The 15,640-nt window shown below is 39.3% G+C and overlaps 1 protein-coding gene and 1 long non-coding RNA gene across 2 annotated transcripts in view; both read left to right on the top strand.

Annotated features, from left to right (window-relative positions):
• UNC13B (unc-13 homolog B) overlaps positions 1-15,640 on the top strand; it is a 239,668-nt gene that overhangs the window by 153,308 nt on the left and 70,720 nt on the right.
• LOC146407088 (uncharacterized) lies at positions 3,475-9,280 on the top strand. The gene is made up of 2 exons (XR_014823894.1): positions 3,475-8,274; positions 8,770-9,280. It is a non-coding gene; the product is annotated as an uncharacterized LOC146407088 (long non-coding RNA).

The following is a 15,640-nucleotide window of genomic DNA, read 5'->3' on the forward strand; positions in this document are numbered from 1 at the left end:
TACCATTTTAAAGTGTATAATTCAGTGCTTTTTAGTATTTTCACTAAGCTCTGCAGCCTCATCTAATTGCAGAACATTTCCATCACCCTGAAAGGAAAGCTCATGCCCATTAATCAGTCACTTCCTATTCCCTGCTTTGCTGTAGCTTCTGGCAAGCACTGATTTACTTTCTGTCCCTATGGATTTTTCTCTCCTGGACATTTCATATAAATGAAATTGTACAATATGTGGCCTGTTGTATATAGCTTCTTTTACTTAAAATAGTGTTTTAAGGTTCATTCAAGTTGCAGTATGTATCAGTACTTCATTCCTTCTTATGAGTGCATAATATTCCATTGTATGGATATATCACCTTCTGCTTATCCATTCTTCTGTTGATGGACATTTGAATTGTTTCCACTTTTTGGCTATTACAAATAATGCTGCTGTGAACATTGATGTACAACTTTTTCTGTAAACGTATGTTTTCACTTTTCTTAGGTATATATACCTGGGAGTGGAATTTTGGGGTCGTATGGTAACTCTATATTTAACCTTTTGAGAAACTTCCAGATTATTTTCTAAGCAGGTTGTATCTTTTTGCATTCCCATCAACAATGTGCAGGCATTCAGATTTCTCCATATCCTTGCCTACACTTTTTGGTCTATGTCTTTTTGATTTTAGCCATCCTAGTGGATGTGAAATGGTATCTCACTGTGGTTTTGTTTTGTTTTTGTCTTTTTCTTTTAAGGGCCGAATCTGTGGCATGTGGAGGTTCCCAGCCTAGGAGTCAAACTGGAGCTGTAGCCATTGCCCTACGCCACATCCACAGCAGTGCTAGACTGAGCTGAGTCTGTGACCTCTGCTGCAACTTGAGGCAACACTGGATCCTTAACCCACTGAGCTAGGCCAGGGATTGAACCTGCATTCTCATGGATACTAGTTGGGTTCTTAACCTACTAAGCCACAACAGGAGCTCCATATCTCTTTGTGGTTTTGATTTGAATTTCCCTGGTGACTAATAATGTTGAGCATCTTTTCATATGCTTATTGACCATTTGTATATCTTTTTTGGAAAAATGTTTCTTCAAGTCCTCTCCCCATTTTTATTTATTTATTTATTTTTGGTGCCACACCCACAGTGTATAGAAGTTCTCAGGCTAGGGGTCCAATCAGAGCTACAGCCACCGGCCTAGCCACAGCCACAGCAATGCAGGATCTGAACCTCATCTGCGACCTACACCACAGCTCATGGCAACACCAGATCCTTAACCCACTGAGCAAGGCTAGGGATCGAACCCACAACCTCATGGTACCTAGTTGAATTTGTTTCTGTTGCTCCTCGAAGGGAACTCCTCTCTCCATTTTTAAATCAGGTGATTTTTCTTTTTTTTTTTTTTGTCTTTTTGCTATTTCTTGGGCCGCTCCCGTGGCATATGGAGGTTCCCAGGCTAGAGGTCGAATCGGAGCTGTAGCCACTGGCCTACGCCAGAGCCACAGCAACGTGGGATCCGAGCCACGTCTCCAACCTACACCACGGCTCACGGCAACGCCGGATCGTTAACCCACTGAGCAAGCGCAGGGACCGAACCCGCAACCTCATGGTTCCTAGTCGGATTCGTTAACCACTGCGCCACGACGGGAACTCCGATTTGTCTTTTTGTTGCTGAGTTCTAAGACTTCTTTATATATTTGGGTTGAAGTCCCTTATCAAATACACAGTTTGCAAATATTTTCTCCCAGCCCAGTTCCCTTTTAATATCTTTGAATTTGTCTTGAATTTGCTACATCTGCCTTAATTGTACCCTAACCTGCAACCCTTCTTTCTCCTTTTTCTCTTGCCTGTCTCTGGGGAAATTGGCAGTATCACCTTAGCACCTGAAACAATAAGAAGCTGGGTTTGTTTGTTTGTTTTTTAAAATAGCATGTGAAAGAAGATTGCCCAGTTCGTTAGTAATAAAAGCATGCTCTAGAGCTGCCAGTTCTTGCTGTAGCCTGATAATCTTAGCCCCCCCTTTTCTGTTCTTCTAATATACAAATCTAGCTCAGTCTTTGGAACTTAACTGTTTTCATAAAAACTAAAATCTTGGAGTTGCCATAGTGGCTCAATGGTAACGAACCTAACTAGTATCATGAGGAGACAGGTTCGATCCCTGGCCCCACTCGGTGGGTTAAGGATCTCTTGTTGCCATGATCTGTTGTGTAGGTCACAGATACGGCTTGGATCCCACATGGCTAAGGCTGTGGATGTGGCTGGCAGCTGCAGCTCCAATCTGGCTGGCAGCTGCAGCTCCAATCTGACCTATAGCCTGGAGAAATTGGCTGGCAGCTGCAGCTCCAATTTGACCTGTAGCCTGGGGAAATCCATTTCCTGTAGGTATGCACCCCCCCCCCCAAAAAAAAAACCCACTAAAATCCTAGGCAGAAAGCAGTTCCAAGGATGAAGCTACATGGGTAATAATAATGATATCCTTAAGAAATTAAAATTTAAGTATTGTTTTACATGCAAAGAAAAGCTTTCTACCTTTCCCAACCCCATCTGAACAGAGCAAAAATACCCAGAAAGGAATCAAATGGTCCTTCTCCTCATGTTCTCCATGTTTTTTAGGAAGCAGGCCAGAGCAGGATTGAAAGCTGAGATTGTCTTAGTTCTCCTTCTCTAAAGCCACCAGCTGGAAGCCACTACCTTCTACTCTATTCCAAAGGCTCTCTGCAAAGGAAAGGAAAACACCGGGGTACCTGGCTTCTGGTTCTAGGTTGTCTCCTTTCTTCCCTCCCTTTTAAATTCCTAGTTCTACCAAAAGCCTGATTTTACCTTTTCTGCTTGTTTTGGACTGAATTGTCCCCTGCCCCCTGTGTCATGCTGAAGTCCTAACACTCATTATCTCAGAACGTTATTGTATTTAGAAATAGGGTCTTTAAAGAGGTAACTATGATTAATTGAGGTAATATGGATGGGCTCTACTGAAATCTGACTGATCTCCTTGTAAGAAGAGATTAGGACACAGACATACACAGAAGGAAGGTCATGTGAAGACACAGAGAAAAGATGGCCACCTATAAGCCAAGGAGAGAGGCCTTAGAAGAAACTGACTTTGTTGACACCTTGATCTTGGACTTCTAACCTCCAGAATTGTTTTTCTTTTAATTTTAATTTTAATTTTTTAATTTCCCCAATACATTTTTTTTTTTTACTGTACAGCATGGTGACCCAGTTACACATACATGTATACATTCTTTTTTCTCACGTTATCATGCTCCATCATAAGTTACTAGACATAGTTCCCAGTGCTACACAGCAGAAACCTCCAGGATTGTAAGAATAACTGTCTGTTCCTTAAACCACCCAGTCTGTAGTATTATGTTATGGCAGCCCTAGCATACTTTCTAAGACTGAAGGGAAAGAAGAGCTTGAGCACAGAAGCTCAAGTGTTTCTCACCCGTGAGTCTTTATTTCCCGAGGTCTAGTTGGTGAGAAATGGCTTCTCTAGGCTGGTATATGCAGATGGTGTATTCATGATATCCAGTATCTTTTGTATTCATTTACTCTGCTTCCTATTACTAGTAAAATTTAAGGATCAACTAGAAATAGAAAGAACTCGGTCCTTGCAGTAGCTTAGTCTTAAAATCTGAGAGAACTTGAACAAAGCACTTCCTATTTCTTAGTCTCCTCAGCTGTAAAATGAAAGATAATAACTGACCCTTCTCATGGATTTTTTGTGAGATCATAGAAAAATGCCTTTTGAGGTCAAAACTCTATAAACAATTGCTTAAGAATCACCAGTGGGCCTCCTACTACACAGTTGTTGGTTTTCAGAGCTTTCTCATGACCCTCTTAGCCTAGACTTTAGTGACCTGCCAGAGGTATTGCTGACCACAGCTGGAGACTTTACTGCTGAGTAGGAACCAAGTTAAACTGCTCCCAGTGGTTAAAGTGTCAAGGAGTCAGTGCCATAGGCTTTCAGGCTTTTACAGGGATCTAGACTACCAGGTGGCATGTGGTTCCTAGGATAACTTGCTGCATGAATCACTCAGATGAGGCTCTCTATATATTGGTGCATCTCTGGGGCCTGTGAGGATAAAGTCAGTGGAGTGGCTTACCCTTAGGAGTCTAGAGGAGGGGGGCCAAAGTCTACTGTGGAAACATTCCTAAGAGCTGCTTTTGTGTACTTAACAGGAGAAATGCTTAACATTTTTCAAGGTTAGGTGTTTTCTCCCTCTCTGAAATGTTCTGCACATATTTATGGCCTGGATCTGGATGTTTATCAGTGGTTGATCTCCTATAGACCTTAGGTCTGGTTCTAGGCTGTGACCTAAGCTTGTGAATTTTAAGACATCACATCTGGGACTAGGACTTGGGGAAGCTTGTTAGGAGGGGTGGAATTTGGCTCTGGTTTCTGAAGAGCATATCGGACCATCTCTGAGGAATGCTGTGATATCATTAGCCTGCCTAGAGTCAAAGGAGCGTGTCAGATACTGGCAGTGGGCCTTATTAGCTTTAGCTGGTGGTATTTCCTGGACATAGTACTAATAAAGGTAGGTACTTTATAAACTCTACTGGGATAAGTCTGATTGATGCCTCTGTACAAAATCACTTGCTTCCAAATAACAAGCAGAACAGGACTTCTTGCTTTCTCCTACTTTCTCTGACTCCTGCTGCTTGTGTGACCATCCAGCCATTAGGAACACTTCATACTGGCTGGGAAGGAATTCTTGCTCTGTGAGAAAAAATTCTTTTGCTAAAGTTATCCAGAAGGAAGCAGCTGATATAATTACTCCATTTTATTTTATTTTTTAAATTTTTGGCCACGCCCTCAGCAGCAACCCAAACTGCTTCAGTGACAGCACCAGATCCTTAACCCGCTGTAATTACTCCATTTTAAATCAAGCCAGCTAATAATTGGGTACCACTAGGTGCTGTTGGGGCTATTTGTAAGACATTTTCTTATAATTTAGGAGCTTAATAGGCCAGAAGTAGGCAGAAATAATTAACAGTTAAATATTTAAACACTTTTTTTTCATCACTTTTCTTCAGTCTTTATTTTCATCTTTCTCTGCAGCATTCCATAGTGTTTTTGTCTTTTTTTTTTTTTTTTGGAACTCCCTACTTGGAGCTTCCTGTTTTCTTGGGTTCTTCCAGTTCTTTCTTTCTTTTTTACCTTGCCTGTCTCCTTTCCTGTGTGTCTCTGTTTCTTCTCTCTACAGTCTTCCCTTCAGGCATTTCTTTTCATCTTAAATCTGTATCTCCTAAACCTCTTATCCAGACTCATTAATTGAACTACTAAATGTCCTGTACTGCTTGATCCTGGCTTAAGTGCTAGGCAGCCAGTAGACTTCCAGTTAGCCTGTCTAAGCAGATGATTCCCAAATCTATACTTCTAACCCTCCCTTTTTTCCTTGGGTTCTATCCTTCATATTTAGTTACCTGCTAGTTATTCTCACCACGATTTCCCAATGTTTGAAATTTCCTTCCTGGGCCCATTCTCTTCCTTTGTTCTCTGTTTGTATTAAAATCACAGTCATTTTGCTAGTCACCCACTCAAAGTTATGGTTGTCAGTCTTCCTTCTTTCTTCCTTCCCACGTTGGAGAATTTGCCAGATCTTTCTCTTTTTCGGCATTTCCTGTACAGTCAATTTGGATGTTTATCATACTGTCCTGGAATTGTGTGAACACTTGCCCTCAAAACTATGTTTTTCTTCAAAGAGTATATACTGTATGATTCCTTTTATATTAAGTTCACAGACAGGCAGAAGTAATCTATGGTATCAGAATTCAGTATAGTAAATATTTTGGGATGTAGGGGTTTGGTAGTAACTAAATATGAACATAGTGGGGTTTCTGGAATTATGATCTGTACTTGATCTGAATTCTTTTTACATTGATGTATTTTTGATTTGTGCACTCTTCTGAATGTATAATTCAATAAAAAGTTTAAAAAGCTAAATGAAAAGAGCATAGAAATACAGAATAGGGACTGTATCTATTTAACATCTAGCAAGACATATTTAACATCTGGCTGGCATCTAGCAAGTCATAACAGATATGTGAATAAGTGAATGAGTGAGTGAATGAATGAAAGGTTTTTTTTTTTTTTTTGTTATGTTTTTTTAGGACCGTACCTGTGGCATATGGAAGTTCCCAGGCTAAAAGTCGAATCGGAGCTGTAGCTGCTAGCCTTCACCATAGCCACAGCAATGCAGGATCCGAGCTGTGTCTTCGACCTACACCACAGCTCATGGCAACGCCGGATCCTTAACCCACTGAGCCAGGCCAGGGATCGAACCTACATCATGGATGCTAGTCAGATTCCTTAACTGCTGAGCCATGACGGGAACTCCGAATGAAAGTTTTTCTTCAAAAAACATTAATTTTTCTTTCCATTGATAGTTAAATTTTAGTCTCAACTTGTCAACTTGGCATCCATGACCACCCATGACTTGGCCCAATCTACTTTTTTAATGTTTGGTAACCCAGAGGCCACATTATACAGTTGGGAGAAGTTGAGCTTTAGAATCAACAAGAGCCTGAATTTGAAATATGGCTTCACCACTTACTAGGTGTGTGTGACCTTAGGTTTAAATAAGACACCCGGTCTCTTAGAAATTTAGTTTTCTCATCTCTGAATTGGATATCATTTGCCTCAGTGGATAGATGTGGATTAAAATAATATGTGTAGAGCAGAGCCTGGCATATTGTTAACAGTCCTATATGTTCCAACATCACGCCTTCCTTTTTGTCCTTTTCATATCTTTGCTCATCCTATATTCTCTACCTTGAATGCCTTTTCTTCTCTTCAGTTTCCACATATCCAAATGTTATTCATCTTTTAGGATCAAGCTCAGATATCACCTCTTTCACAGACCCTTCCTTGATTCTCATCTAAGGCAACACCTTAAAAGATTGAAATGCTTTTTCTCTTACAAATTTTCATTTGACCTGTCTCTTAGGGTATATATTAATCATTTGTGCTAATAACCATTAGGGGTTGCCAAAGTCTTCCCTCTTATTCCAGGCCCAAGGAACAGGCACTTTAATTGAGCTGTAATGCTGGATGCAGGAGATCTGTCAGTTGAAATAAACTGGGGCATGAAAAGGCAGGTTGAGAAAACTGATTTAGGCCTTTGATATTCTTTTTAGTACTTCCTCCTGCACAGGGAAAAATTGCAGAAGTCTAGTCAAGGATATGGAGCTAGGAGCAAGAAGTTATGTTGCAAAATGTTTAACTTGACTTTTGGTTTTTGTGTGTGTGTTTGTTTTTGTATTTTTATTTTTTATTTTTTTTATATAATGATTTTTATTTTTTTCCATTATAACTGGTTTACAGTGTTCTGTCAATTTTATAGTGTAGAGCATGGTGACCCAGTTACACATACATATGTACATTCTGTTTTCTCACATCATGCTCCATCATAAGTGACTAGACGTAGTTCCCAGTGCTACACAGAAAGATCTCATTGCTAATCCATTCCAAAGGCAATAGTTTGCAACTATTAACCCCAAGCTCCCCATCCACCACACTCCCACCCCCTCCCTCTTGGCAACTGCAAGTCTATTCTCCAAGTCCATGATTTTATTTTGTGTGGAAAGGTTCATTTTTGCTATATATTAGATACCAGATACGAGTGATATCATATGGTATTTGTTTTTCTCTTTCTGACTTATTTCACTCAGTATGAGAGTCTCTAGTTCCATCCATGTTGCTGCAAATGGCATTATTTTGTTCTTTTTTATGGCTGAGTAGTATTCCATTGTGTATATATACCACATCTTCGTAATCCAATCATCTGTCGATGGACATTTGGGTTGTTTCCTTGTCTTGGCTATTGTGAATAGTGCTGCAATGAACATGCGGGTGCATGTTTCTTTTTTAAGGAAAATTTTGTCTGGATATATGCCCGAGAGTGGGATTGCGGGGTCATATGGTAGTTCTATATGTAGTTTTCTAAGGTACCTCCATACTGTTCTCCATGGTGGTTGTACCAGCTTACATTCCCACTAACAATGCAGGAGGGTTCCCTTTTCTCCACAACCTTTCCAGCACTTGTTATTTGTGGACTTATTAATGATGGCCATTCTGACTGGTGTGAGGTGGTATCTCATGGTAGTTTTGATTTGCATTTCTCTAATATTCAGTGATGTGGAACATTTTTTCATGTGCTTGTTGGCTGTCTGTACATCTTCCTTGGAAAAGTGTCTATTCAGGTCTTTTGCCTATTTTTCCGTTGGGTTGTTGGCTTTTTTGCTGTTGGGTTGTATAAGTTGCTTGTATTTTCTAGAGATTAAGCCCTTGTCGGTTGCATCATTTGAAACTATTTTCTCCCATTCTGTAAGTTGTCTTTTTGTTTTCTTTTTGGTTTCCTTTGCTGTGCAAAAGCTTTTCAGTTTGATGAGGTCCCATTGGTTTAATTTTGCTTTTATTTCTGTTGCTTTGGGAGACTGACCTGAGAAAATATTCATGACGTTGATGTCAGAGAATGTTTTGCTTATGTTCTCTTCCAAGAGTTTGATGGTGTCCTGTCTTATATTTAAGTCTTTCAGCCATTTTGAGTTTATTTTTGTGCATGGTATGAGGGTGTGTTCTAGTTTCATTGATTTTCATGCAGCTGTCCAGGTTTCCCAGCAATACTTGATGTTGAGCATTTTTTCATGTGCTTGTTGGCCACCTGTATATATTCCTTGGAGAAATGTCTATTAAGGTCTTTTGCCCATTTTTCAAATGAGTTTTTGGCTTTTTTGCTATTGAGTTGTGTAAGTTGTCTGTATATTTTAGAGACTAAGCCCTAGTCAGTTGCATCATTTGAAACTATTTTCCCATTTTTTAAGTTGTCTTTTTGTTTTCTTTTTGGTTTCCTTTGCTCTGCAAAAGCTTGTCAACAAATTTTATCCAACTGAATCCAACAACATATAAAAAAGAGCATACACCATGACCAGGTGGGATTGATCCTGGGTGCACAAGGATGGTTCAACACATGCAAATCAATCACCATCTACACCACATTAACAAAAGAAAAATCAAAAAATGCATGATCATCTCAATAGATGCAGAAAAAGCATTTGACAAAGTCCAACATTCATTCATGATCAAAACTCTCACCAAAGTGGGTATAGAGGGAACATACCTTAACATAACCAAAGCCATTTATGACAAACCCACAGCAAATATAATACTCAATGGAGAAAAGGTGAAAGCCTTCCCACTAAAATCTGGAACAAGATAAGGATGCCCATTCTCACCACTGTTATTCAACAGGGTATTGGAAGTCCTAACCACAGTAATCAGATAAACAAAAGAAATAAAATGCATCCAAATAGCAAGAGAAGAGGTAAAACTGTCACTGTATGCAGATGACATGATACTATATATAGAAATACCCCAAAACTACTTGAACTGATCAATGAATTCAGCAAAGTAGCAGGATATAAAATTAATATTCAGAAGTCAGTTGCATTTCTGTATGCTAACAATGAAATATTAGAAAAGGAATACAAAAATGCAATACCTTTTAAAATTGCACCCCAAAAAATCAAATACCTGGGAATACCTCTGACCAAGGAGGTGAAAGACTTAGATGCTTATAACTATAAAACGTTAATCAAGGAAATTAAAGAAGATGTGAAGAAATGGAAAGATATTCCATGCTCCTGGGTTGGAAAAATGAATATTGTAAAAATGGCCATACTACCCAAAGCAATCTGTAGATTCAGTGCAATCCCTATCAAATTACCCATGACATTTCTCACAGAACTAGAGCAAACAATCCAAAAATTTATATGGAACCACAAAAGACCCAGAATTGCCAGAGCAATCCTGAGGAACAAAAACCAAGCAGGAGGCATAACTTTCCCAGACTTCAGGCAATACTACAAAGCCACAGTCATCAAGACAGTGTGGTACTGGTACCAAAACAGATAGACAGACCAATGGAACAGAATAGAGAACCCAGAAATAAACCCAGACACCTACTGTCAATTAATCTGCGACAAAGGAGGCAAGAACATAAAATGAGAAAAAGAATTTTCAGTAAGTATTGCTGGGAAGCCTGGACAGCTGCATGCAAATCAGTGAAACTAGAACACACCCTCACACCATGCACGAAAATAAACTCAAAATGGCTTAAAGATGTAAACGTTAAGGCAAGACACCATCAAACTCCTGGAAGAGAACATAGACAAAACATTCTCTGACATCAACCTTAAAATCTTTTTTCCGGTCAGTCTCCCAAGGCAACAGAAATAAAAGCAAAAATAAACCTTTGGGACCTAACATAACTTGACTTTTGAATTGTTCTTCTCTTAAAGATATTTTTATGGCCCAGTGTGATTTATCAAAGTGGGAGTTTGAGTGTAAAGTCTTAGGAATTAAGAGTAGATAGTTACCTGGAGTAATTTCTCTGTCTAATATACCTTGAGGGCCTAGTACTTGTAGGTAGAAAAAAGCTCAGGTATTGGAGTTCCCGTCGTGGTGCAGTGGTTAACGAATCCGACTAGGAACCATGAGGTTGAGGGTTCGATCCCCGGCCTTGCTCAGTGGGTTAAAGATCTGGTGTTGCTGTAAGCTGTGGTGTAGGTTGCAGATGCGGCTCGGATCCCGCGTTGTTGTGGCTTTGGCGTAGGCTGGTGGCTACAGCTCCAATTCAATCCCTAGCCTGGGAACCTCTATATGCTGCGGGGAGCGGCCCAAGAAATAGCAACAACAACAACAAAAAAAGACAAAAGCCCCCCCCCCCCCAAAAAAAAGAAAAAGAAAAAAAAGCTCAGGTATATAGAGTCCTATTCCAGGCCACTTTTTTTTTTTTTTTTTTTTTTTTTTGTTACTTCTCTTTCCTCCCTCCCTTTTTTCTTTCATTCCAGGGCCACACCTGTGGAAGTTCCCAGGCCAGGCGTTAAATTGGAACGTCAGATCTGAGCCACATCTGTGACTCACACCATAGCTTGCAGCAACACCAGGTCTTTAACCCACTGAGCAAGGCCGGAAATCAAACCCACATCCACATGAACACTGGTTGGCTTCTTAACCTGCTGAGCCACAGTGGGAACTCCTTGTTACTTCTACTTTCTATTTGCTAGATTGCACTTTCCTAGGTTGCATTCAAGGTCAGAAACTAGTTACAATTCCTAGCATAGCTTCTGATACTTTAACACTCAGCAGAGTTTTGTGGACAGATTGCTTAAAATTATGAAGTGTTATTACAAACCCTTAAGTAATTGATTGCAAAGGAAATGATTAATGCTTTTAACAAAATAATTGTCATAAGACTTTAAGGAGCAAACCCTTTGAGTTAAGGTGGTCAGAAAAGTCTTGTCAGAGGAATCTCCAAAGGGTGATAAGTCAACAATTGTTACTAAATATTGGGAAATGTCTAAGAATAAAATAATGAACTTAGAAAGATGGAATAACTTGCTTACTGTGTTTACAAATGTATCATTATTGAGATCTATGGCTCCTTGTAAACAGCAAGCTGTGTTCTTTCTGTAAACAATGCAGCAAAGATTTACCACTATCCCAAAACAGGCATATCCTGAAGTACATTCATGGTGTATAAAATAAGACATCTTAAAGCCAAAGGGAAGAGGTAAGTTGTAGCAAATAATCTTCTCCAATTCCATAGGCTTCTACTTCCTTTTGTTGCTTGTCATCTTCAAGCATGCTAGGAAAATGTGTTTATTTGCTTCACACCTGAGGACATTCAGACATAAATAGCCAAAGATGACAAGTTAGGAAGGGCATTCTAGATGAAAATCAGCATCCTGGAGCATTTCTTATGACAGGTGAGGTAAAGAACTGTTGACTGGTTTCTACCTAAAATACTCTTCCTTCTTGGCTTTTGTGATATTTCTCCCTCCAAGTCCTTTTCTTATTTCTAACAGCTCCATCTTTGTTTCTTTACAGCATTTCTTTTCCTCTGCTTGCCCCTTAAAACTTGGTGACTCTCAGGGCTCTGTTTTCCACCTAATTCTCTAGATAATCTTACCAGTGTTTTTACGCGTACACTAATGAATGCCAAATTTCTCTTTCATGAGCACCACGCTCATATCCAGGCGCCTATGGATATTGTCACCAGAATTTTCATAGACACCTGATGCATTATGTTCAAACTGTTCTCATTGTCTTTTCCTTCTCCTACATCTCTCCTATATGTCCTTTATCAGTAAATGACACTATCATCACCAAAGCACAAGATTGAACATAATATGGGTATAACAATGCTCCATATCATAACATTTTCCCCAGTAGGTTATGAACTCCATAAGGGCAAGGATTATATCTTTTCATCATGCCTGGCATTATACTTTAGTATCTAATAAGTATTACTTCTATTATTTATTTTTAAAAATTTTGGAATTGTATTAGTAGTGTTCAAGGATACTGTATTAGTTTGCTAGGGTTGCCATAATAAGGTACCACAGACTGGGTGGGTTACACAATTTACACAATTTATTGTTAACAGTTTGCACAGTTTATTGTTAAACAATTCTGGAGCCTAGACGTCCAAAATCCAGGTGTCAACAGGGTGAGTTCCTTCACCCAGGGCTGTGAAGGATGGATCTGTTCCAGTCCTTTCTTTGGTTTGTATATGCTCATCTTTTCCCTGTATTTCTTTATATTGTTTTTCCTCTATACATATCTCTATATCCACATTTCCTTTTTTTTTAAATAAAAATACCAGTCATATTGGATAGGGCATCACTTTAACTTGATTATGTCTCTAAAAACCTTGTCTCCAAACAAGGTAACATTCTGAGGTATTGAGGATTAAATAGGACTTCACCATGTGGATTTGGGGAACATCATTCAACCCACAATAGATACCACAGTAGTTTTTCGGTTCCAAGTCTTGTTTTCTGAAAAGCACTTGAAAAGATTTATTTTTATTTTTATTTTTTATTATTATTTCCCCAAAACAATTTTTTTTCCCACTGTACAGCATGGGACCCAGTTACACATACATATATACATACTTTTTTTCTCCCACTGTCACGCTCTGTTGTAAGTATCTAGACATAGTTCTCAGTGCTACACAGCAGGATCTCATTGCTAATCCATTCCACTCCCTCCCCCTCCCACCGGGCAACCATAAGTCTGTTCTCCAAGTCCATGGTTTTCTTTTGTGTGGAAAGGTTCATTTTTGCTGTATATTAGATACAAGATACCAGTGATATCATATGGTATTTGTTTTTCTCTTTCTGACTTATTTCACTCAGTATGAGAGTCTCTGGTTCCATCCATGTTGCTGCAAATGGCATTAATTTGTTCTTTTTATGGCTGAGTAGTATTCCATTGTGTATGTATTCCACATCTTCCTAATCCAAACATCTGTTGATGGACATTTGGGTTGTTTCCATGTCTTGGCTATTGTGAATAGAGCTGCCATGAACATGCGGGTGCATTTCTTTTTTAAGGAAAGTTTTGTCTGGATATATGCCCAAGAGTGGGATGGCTGGGTCATATGTATAGTTTTCTAAGGTACCTCCATACTGTTCTCCATAGTGGTTGTACCAGCTTACATTTCCACCAACAATGCAAGAGGGTTCCTTTTACTTCACATCCTTCCAGCATTTGTTACTTGTAGTCCTATTAATGATAGCTCTTCTGATGGGTGTGAGGTGGTACCTCATTGAAAAGATTTTTAGCATCTTCACCTTACTGGTTTTTACTCTCTAATTAGCACTCTAAACAGTGTCATATGAAAAAAGAAAGGATGGGATGGCTCATTCAATGAGTGTAAGGAGTTCAGTTTGGCCAAACTTGGGGAATCGCGAAGCTTTGGATCTCTCTAGACATGGACAGGTCAAGAAAGAACTTTGATAATATGCTAAGGAGCATAGCCTTTTTCCTGAGAGCAGTCACAGAAGAATTTTAAGAAAATGGGTAACAAAAATCTAGCTACTTTTTATTTTATTTTTTTAATGATTTTTATTTTTTCCATTATAGTTGGTTTAGTGTTCTGTCAATTTTCTACTGTACAGCAAAGTGACCCCGTCACACATACATATATACATTCTTTTTCTCACATTATTCTCCATCATGCTCCATCATAAGTGACTAGATACAGTTCCCAGTCCTACACAGCAGGACCTCATTGCTTATCCATTCCAAAGGCAATAGTTTGCATCTATTAAACCCAAATTCCCAGTCCATCCTACTCCCTCCTCCTCCCCCTCGGCAACCACAAGTCTCTTCTCCAAGTCCATGAGTTTCTTTTCTGTGGAAAGGTTTATTTGTACCATGTATTAGATTCCAGATTTAAGTGATATCATATGGTATTTGTTTTTCTCTTTCTGGTGTCACTTAGTATGAGAGTCTCTAGTTCCATCCATGTTGCTGCAAATGGCATTATTTTGTTCTTTTTATGGCTGAGTAGTATTCCATTGTGTATATATACCACATCTTCTTAATCCATTCATCTGTTGATGGACATCTAGGTTGTTTCCATGTCTTGGCTATTGTGAGTAGTGCTACAATGAACATATGGGTGCACGTGTCTTTTTCAAGGAAAGTTTTGTCCAGATATATGCCCAGGAGTAGGATTGCTGGGTCATATGGTAGTTCTATATTTAGTTTTCTGAGATACCTCCACATACTGTTTTCCATAGCGGGGGTACCAACTTACATTCCCACCAACAGTGTAGGAGGGTTCCCTTCTCTCCATACCCTCTCCAGCATTTATTTGTGGAGTTATTAATGATGGCCATTCTGACTGGAGTGAGGTTGTACCTCATAGTAGTTTTTACATTTCTCTAATAATCAGTGATGTTGAGCATTTTTTCATGTGTTTGTTGGCCATTTCTATATCTTCTTTGGAGAAACATCTATTCAGGTCTTTTGCCCATTTTTCAATTGGGTTTTTGGGTTTTTTGCTATTGAATTGTATAAGTTGTTTATATATTTTTAGAAATTAAGCCCTTGTCAGTTGTATCATTTGAAACTATTTTCTCCCATTCTATAAGTTGTCTTTTTTTTTTTTTTTTTTTTTTTTTTTGGTCTTTTTTGCCATTTCTTGGGCTGCTCTCGTGGCATATGGAGGTTCCCAGGCTAGGGGTCAAATCGGAGCTGTAGCTGCCGGCCTACGCCAGAGCCACAGCAACGCGGGGTCCGAGCTGCGTCTGCGACCTACACCACAGCTCATGGCAACGCCGGATCGTTAACCCACTGAGCAAGGGCAGGGATCAAACCCGCAACCTCATGGTTCCTAGTTGGATTCGTTAACCACTGCGCCACGATGGGAACTCCCATCTTTTTATTTTTTTTTGATGGTTTCCTTTGCTGTGCAAAACCTTGTCAGGTTGATTAGCTCCCATTGGTTTATTTTTGCTTTTATTTCTGTTGCTTTGGGAGACTGACCTGAGAAAACATTTGTAAGGCTGATATCAGAGAATGTTTTGCCTATGTTCTCTTCCAGGAGTTTGATAGTGTCTTGTCTTAACATTTACGTCTTTAAGCCATTTTGAGTTTATTTTTGCACATGGTATGAGGGTGTGTTCCAGTTTCATTGATTTACATGCAGCTGTCCAGTTTTTCCATCACCACTTGCTGAAAAGACTTGTCTTTTTCCTATTTTATGTTCTTGCCTTCTTTGTCACAGATTAATTGACGGTAGGTGTCTGGGTTTATTTCTGGGTTCTCTATTCTGTTCCATTGGTCTGTCTATCTGTTTGGG

This window comes from Sus scrofa, chromosome 1 (assembly GCF_054392235.1).
Source record: "Sus scrofa isolate SSC_HxYL_T2T_F1_AM1 chromosome 1, Sscrofa_HxYL_maternal_Yorkshire_Landrace_v2.0, whole genome shotgun sequence".
NCBI classification, from domain to species: domain Eukaryota; kingdom Metazoa; phylum Chordata; class Mammalia; order Artiodactyla; family Suidae; genus Sus; species Sus scrofa.